We start from the raw sequence: 7,596 nt of genomic DNA on the forward strand, positions 1-7,596 counted from the left end.
ATTTGGCTTTTGTAGCATTAGATTAAGTATTTTATATGCACTCGGGACAAACCAGCCAGAGCATGTGCTTCATGTTTTAAAGTATAGTAGATGGGTGAGTGGAGGAGTCTTCATTTGCTATTATCTGCAGTCTTACCGTACAACAGTCACTAATTAGTTCACACTGGACCTTTAACGTCATCATTAACCGTTCTATGGGCTATCAGCTCAGGGGCCCCAAAAATGGGTTTGCATTGCCTTCGTTGCAACATCCCTGGTAAAAATAAAAGGTCGTTATTTAAGGCGGGAAATAGTCCACCACGCTAACCCTGTAAAACCACACCCGCTCTTTTTTATCCTCTGGTTTTTGTATGGGTTTAACAAACGAGGTACAGTGCGTTCATTTTTAAGCCCCTTGTGTAGTTTTTGTGTGTCCTTCCATGTTTTGTTTTTTTCTTAGTGCAGTCACAGCCAGGCCAACTGTTAACCCCTGTTTACAGGAATATTGGTACGCTGCACCAAACCATCAACATTAATGTGAAAAACAGTGCTTCTCAGTTCATTAAACTCAATCTTTTACCGGAATTTTACACAGAACTGCGAGTCTTAAATATAACCGTGTTAACAACAGACAATAGTGCCAAAAATAATTCAGACAGTTTATGGCGTTCCTCCATGTACTAGTTTCCATCTTAATGACAGTGTGCGCCTGGGCTTTGTGGTGTTATGGTAGCAGCAATATTGTGTAATTAAACTAACTTGCCCTTCAGAGCCCAAGCCCTTCGCCACACCTCCACTCTTCTTTGTCTACCCTCACAGAAACACCACTACTGCTCTATAAGAATACCTCACCTCCTTTCTCCTTCATTGTGTGTGTGTGTGTGTGTGTGAGCACTTGTGCTAGCATGGCAGTTTGGCTGATGGTCAGACTGTAGTGTATGTGTATCAAACAGCACCTTCCCTCAAAGGAAAGAAGCAAAGTAAAGGTTGTGTGTGTGCGCGCGCCTGTGTGTGTGTCCTCATGGGGAGACCAAAACCTGGTCCTAATGAGGCGGAACCTCGGAACTGGTTGAGTTTAGGGCTAAGATTTTAATTGTGGTTAGGGTTAGGCATTAACTGGTTATGGTTAAGGTAAGGGGGAAATGCTTTGTTCAGGCTGTCCAAATGAATAGAATCAATGAGAGTCCTAAGAAGAATAGCAGCGCCGACCTATGTGTTTGGTATGTGTGTGTGTGTGTGCGTGTGTGTGTGTGTGTGTGGTGTGGTTAGGGGTGGGTGGGGGGGTTAAGTGGGCACACACACTTACACACATAGTAGACACTCTCACACAAACACACACACACACCCTGCATGGTGATGTCATCTGAAATGACATCATCCAATGGAGGGGAGCCAAGGGACCTGATGGGTTAGCATCCTCGAGTGAGTTAAAGGGGTGGAGAGAGAGAGAGAGAGAGAGGGAGAGAGAGAGAGAGAGAGAGAGAGAGAGTTGTACATAAAGAGGAAGAATAGACACTGTAAGAAAGACAGACTGTGATCTTTTGTTTTCGACATTACTGCCGCTGCCTCTTGTTCAATCTCCGCGTCCCTCTTTCAGGAATACTTGCTTCATTTCCATTTGCAGGTGTTTGTGTCCTGAGGGAAGTATATGCATGAGTGCAGCTAAAGTGCAGCTAGAGTGCATGTGAATCGATATGAGTGAGCTAATACAAACTCTTGCACATAAACACATCGCACACACAGTGATAACATCTGCCAGGCGGCACACACGCTACACATGTGTGTACTGCAGCATATGAATACATGCATACATACATACAACATGTTTGCATGTGTACACGTGGACATGGGCTCACAAATAAACACACTTGCACATGAAGTAGGGACACCTGTGTCTCTGCGTGTTTCCATTGTTGTCCACTTGGCTGTGCTGTGCTCCACACTGTGCTCCCTGCATGCCTGCCATCTGAAACCAGACACCTATGGACCAGCATCCTGCTGGAGTGAGACACCTCTCCGGAGCTACAGCCGTTGCTGAGGACAGTTCACTTGTCTCACTCTGATGCCTTCTCTGTTAAGAATCGGCAGACTTTGCTCTCTTCATTTGACAGCGAGGTCATGATAATGCCCAGTTTTCTTAGTTGCAGGTCATGTCTCTCGGACACTTTGATGAACTACAAGTAACACTCAGTGTTTGCTTTTAAGTTGGTGTTTAAAATGCACTGATGATTCAGTCTTCCTTATCGCTCTTTGCTGTCAGCGGCTAACTGACTCAACAGTTTGTGGTGAGGGACATGGAGAGCAGGGAAGAGAGACAGGAAGAGAATGAATGAGGGAGGGCTTGCTTGTTGTGATGTAAGTTCACAAAATGGAGGAAACTTTTTGGTAATGGCTAATCAAATAAAAATAACCCGAGAAGATCATTGTTAACTCTTTCTCTCTGTTTTACCCTGACCAGTGCACTTTTTTTAACACTCCAATGTAATTACTTATGTTGAACAAATAATGAACATAGAAGAGGAAGGAGACACTTTTAGTCATTATTTTCCCCTTTAAGTTCCTTCATGTTATGTTTTCTTGAAATGGCTTCTTGCATGTGACTGAATCCTCATGAATTGATAACTCACAGCCACAGACAAGAACGTTGTTCTGATTCTGAGCTCTCAGAGGTCACCAAAATGTCAATATTTACTTAAATGAGGCACTGCTACCCCACTCAACACACACACAAACACACACACACTGCCAATTTTTGGTCTTATTTAGTGCATCTGAACCCACTCCAATCACCATCCACTCTTCCCTACCTTCTTTCTTTGCTCTGCAGTATTGGTATAGCAACATTGGCACATCAGGCCCACTCCTACTCTCTTCTGATCTTAGTCATAGGCCTCACTCGTGAGGCACCGGCTGAAGCTCTTCCAGCCTGTTGATATGTTTGGCCACTTCTGTGTCTTTTCTCTCTGTGCCTTTATTACTTCTATACACACATGCTGCACACATGCAAATGGCGCCTATGTCCAGCTCATAACTGTGAATCAAGAAGAGAGAGAGAGAGCTGACTCTCTACTTTTGCCTGATTCCAGTTCAGTTTTTGAATGCACCTGAGTCATGGTGAGCCTTTATAGGTCAAAAAACAGAGAGCATACAATATAAGGTGTTCTTTGGAAAACATGTTGGGCTCAGGTCGCTAAGTTACCTGTTTATTCCCATTGTCCTGACAGGCTGAGCAGAGTAGGACAGAGAACTTATCACCGGAAAACTTCTTGTCCCTGTGGACACCAGCCCATAAGCACACTGTGAATGTGGGCCACCTTTTGTGCATGCAAAAGGTTGCATTGAGGGTCTGTCTGTGTGTTTTACTTCCTGTTAGGATGTGTCAGATTATGCTATCTACAGTAAATAACCTCACACAATACACAAGAGAGGTAAACAGCAAGTCTTTAATTCATTAACTTCTTCTCCAGTAGTAACTCTGTGACACGTTCAAGTGACCTTTGTTTTCTCGTCTCTACATGGGTTTCATGTCAGCGTGACTGTTTTTTTGATTTTACTGATGCTTAAGGTACAGTAACATGAAGGCCTCAGTCAGTGCAGGGAGAGGAATAATAAGGGTTAATGATGTCCTTTATTCTAATGATTCTCCAAAGCCTCTGCAGAGTGACGACTTTCAAATCACTTCTCAAAGCACATGAAGAGCATCCCAAAGTCTGGTTTTACAGCTTGTCGTATCACCGCCCGCGTCCATTAACATCCTGTGTTCTGTGGTTTAATATTCCTCAGATCTTCTTGCTCCTTTTGTCCACTTACTGCACGTCATGTACTGTAGTTTCTTTGTTCGGCAAAGCTCTTTCACGTAATTCCCATTCAGAGTGTTTTTGTCATACATCTTCACCAAAGCTGTGCCAGTAAATGCAGCTTTATACTGTGGCGATGACTGTGTAATTGACTGAGTGCTTTAGCACACACTGGACATCTTTGAATATAAGTTGTGATGGAGACAAAAGAGAGTGTAAAAAGCATAATGGGTGGGGGGTCCACTCAAACCCACTCCCAACCAAATGACCAACAGTTTATTTAAGAGGACAAATAGGTCAAACAGTTGCCAATTATTCCTCAATCGAAGGCAAGGATATTTTTTTTCTCCTGCTTTTTTTCCCCTCCTCCCTCCTTTTCTTTCCTGTGTGTGTGAGAGAGCAGCATCGTTCCAACTCGCCAACCAGCGCTCTCTGTTGACCTAGTTCTGCTCTGGACACAGGGACAGGCCTCAGCCACTGTGTCCTCTGGGCCGGTCCAGATATATTAACATGTTAACATGTTAACACTCAACGATAAGCTTCACACGCATATCATCCATAACCCCACTGATATTTTATCCATCAGTTTAATTGAGTGAACATCATTCATCTTGGCTCCGTCCCCAGCTGACAGGGATCCCATTGTCAGAGTGACAGTGATCGTGTTTGCATGCTGGCAGTGCATTTTCAGTCCATACATCAGAATCGAAGAAACTGTCCTGTGTGAAGTGTGAAGATCTTTCAGAGCTATAGCGCAGACTTGGCCGATACCTGTTTGTTTGATTTCATAAAGATTTGTTTACAGGATGTTTAGTGTGTGAGTTTTTTACAACATTAAACTAATAATATCTTTATAAATCTGACTGAGATGTGAAGTTGCTGCCTGTGTGTGCCTTGTTGCACACACACACACACACACACACACAGTTACTGAATCTTTCCTTGTGAGTCATATAGATTCCTCCCACACAATATGACCTTTCAGTTGCTTCTCATATTCTAAATATTTTACCCAAAAGAAGGTGTGTGTTTCTTAACGGTCCTCCTGCAGTTGTTGCATAGTTGAATGTACTGTACTTCTGATAGAAAAGGAAAAGTATATAGGCTTAAGGAGGAACTGTTACAAAGCTTAGAGCAGCAGGAGCCGTTCTGGATCATATTTCTTCTTCTTCTTTTCCGCTCCAGATTGTGCGCACGAGCCTCACACATCCAATATTTAACAATTTTCATTAAAGGACATGAACTTGGGTGCAAAAAAAAGCAAGCGTTTGATTGTTTTGTCCTGACAGACTGATGTGAGAAAGGAGCGGTCGTCCTTGGTCCGTGCGCAACTTGGAGACAATCGAAAACTTTTACAGATGTCTTTTACGCACGTCGCTGTTTTATTTTCAACAAGCCAGCAGTCAAGTGTAAAAGCAGACGCCGGGAGAGCACGATCCAAACTCTCTGAAACAACACGCTAAGGGTGTTTAAGGTGAAATCTCTCCTTGCCCCAACAGGGTTTTTTTTGTCTGGCATTCTCCATCAGTGCGAGCTTCTTCTTCATATCGATGACCTTTAAGAAAAACCGCAGCCCATCAGATAACTTTACCAAGCAACTATTTCTCTTTGCATTCTGACTGTGCATCAGCCCACACATCAGGCACATATTCAAATAGGCTACAAGCGTGACGTGTCAGAGACAGTGGCTTCAGTGGGTCTTTTCTTGACAGTTCCAGTCAATTTGGCACTTAAATGTACACCAACGCAGAGTGTTACCTATATACTGTGTATATATATATATATATATACATATTTACACACACATATGTATATATATATATATATATATATATATACATATATATATATATATATATACATATATGAATATATATATATGAATATACATATATGCAGTTGCAGAAAACTATGTGCATTCAAATAATTTGCAGTGTTTAGTCAAGTTAGTACAGTTAAGTGAATAACGACAGTATGTTTTCCAAACACCTGCTAATTTTGGAGTTTTGTCATATGTTGTTGAAATAGAATAGCCAACTGTCAGATCAGGTCCTGTAAGACAGAAATGTATCCATGCGCCTTTCCGGCACATTTCCAGTCATCAGCTTCATGCACGTGCGGGGTTACATCATGGCAATGTTCAAACAGATTTCTCAGTAGAAATCAAAGGACCAGTGACAACACAAAACAAACACGGATACATAAATATTTTTAAGAATGCATGTTTTCTTTTGTTCTTCGTCGGCGTCACAGTGTGACTCGTGGTCCTTGGAACAGATGAGCGGTGGTGACGTGATGCTGATGCAGAATAAAACATGAACTTTATAGAAACACACTCACCTCGTCATACTCACACGTGTTGGCACATTAGTGGTTCTTAAATAAGGAAGATACTATCAGTCAAATGGTTCATTATGAAAAAAACCTTGTCATTGAACAAAAACAGCATGTTTTGGACTAATTGACTCGGATTTGCCTCTGTCATTTGACCCTAAAATTTGTGCCACATATTGTTATTAGTAGTACAAACTTATTTGATATTCCTATGTAACGAATATAATCTATAGTAAAATGACAAGTTTCCACTCTTTTGCGCAGCGTCTTTACTCATACATGCCAAGGGTATAACACAGTGTCAATGTTTTGAGCTTACTGTGAATTAAAACTCCACAAAATAATGTATTATTTCAAAAAATACACCAGAGGTGCAGGATATCCAGCCCAAAGGCCTCATTGTGCCCGTTTCATACGAGCTCGTCGTGCGCGCATCAGATGTGCGTTTCATTAGCACTCGGCGTTCTCTTCAAACTCACCGTCAACCTACGGAACTTACATTTATCGTGAGGTAAATCTCCGGACTTTTATTTACATTGAGTGCAAACTTTTTTTTGCCTCATCCTGTGAGGTCAAAGCTATTCTTCTTCGGAGATATTTGGGAGCTGAAGACACTGGCTGATAGACATGATCTACGCTCGTTCATCTCCTGCATAATATGCCACTTGTTGTCAGGCGGTATGGAGAGTGAGAGAGAGCGAGAGAGCGTCTTGGTTGGTGGTGACTTCACTGACACCAACAACTTCCTGACGCAACGCTGCTGTAACAGCGGCGGGGAAACAGGGAGCTTACCTTTTTTATATCCGGTGAACCTACAGCACATGATCCTGTTTCTGCAAATAATGCGCCCCGACTCTCCCTCCGCGCTGCCTCCAAGAACAGCCACGGGCTCTATATATCAAACATTCCTGTCTTATTTATTTATTTATTTATTCATTCATTCATTTATTAATTTATTTATTTTTACAACAGCATGTGCCATACTTGTTGCATCGCTCTCCGGTCCTTTGTCGAAATCGCATTACCTGTCCTGTAGTTTCCGTCCAAACTTACTGCAGCCTACGATCATCAAAAATGTGATCACTCAAATAAAGTGAAATGATCTGCCTCATAAAGACAGATGTATGACAGAGGAACTAAAATGAATGACTGTATAGGACAGATTCTCAACTTCACCCCAGCTTCCAGTGAACATGCACATCATCATTATTATTATTATTATCATCATTATTATTATTATCATTGTTATTGTGATGGCAAAGAGTTGTTTTGACTTGGAGGAAATAATAACAGTGTAGTAACGCGTTCGCGTATCGTTACCGCCCAACTGCTCGGGAACTAGCGTTTGGAGAGGAAAAGCAAAGGCATGTAGGCTGCACTCATCCTCCAGCTCCGCGATGTATAGCGCATGTGTGTGTGTGTGTGTGTGCGCGCGCGCGCGTGTGTGTGTGTGCAGAAATCCAAAGTTACGGAGCTGGGGCTGTGT

This window comes from Solea senegalensis, linkage group LG2 (assembly GCF_019176455.1).
Source record: "Solea senegalensis isolate Sse05_10M linkage group LG2, IFAPA_SoseM_1, whole genome shotgun sequence".
NCBI lineage: Eukaryota > Metazoa > Chordata > Actinopteri > Pleuronectiformes > Soleidae > Solea > Solea senegalensis.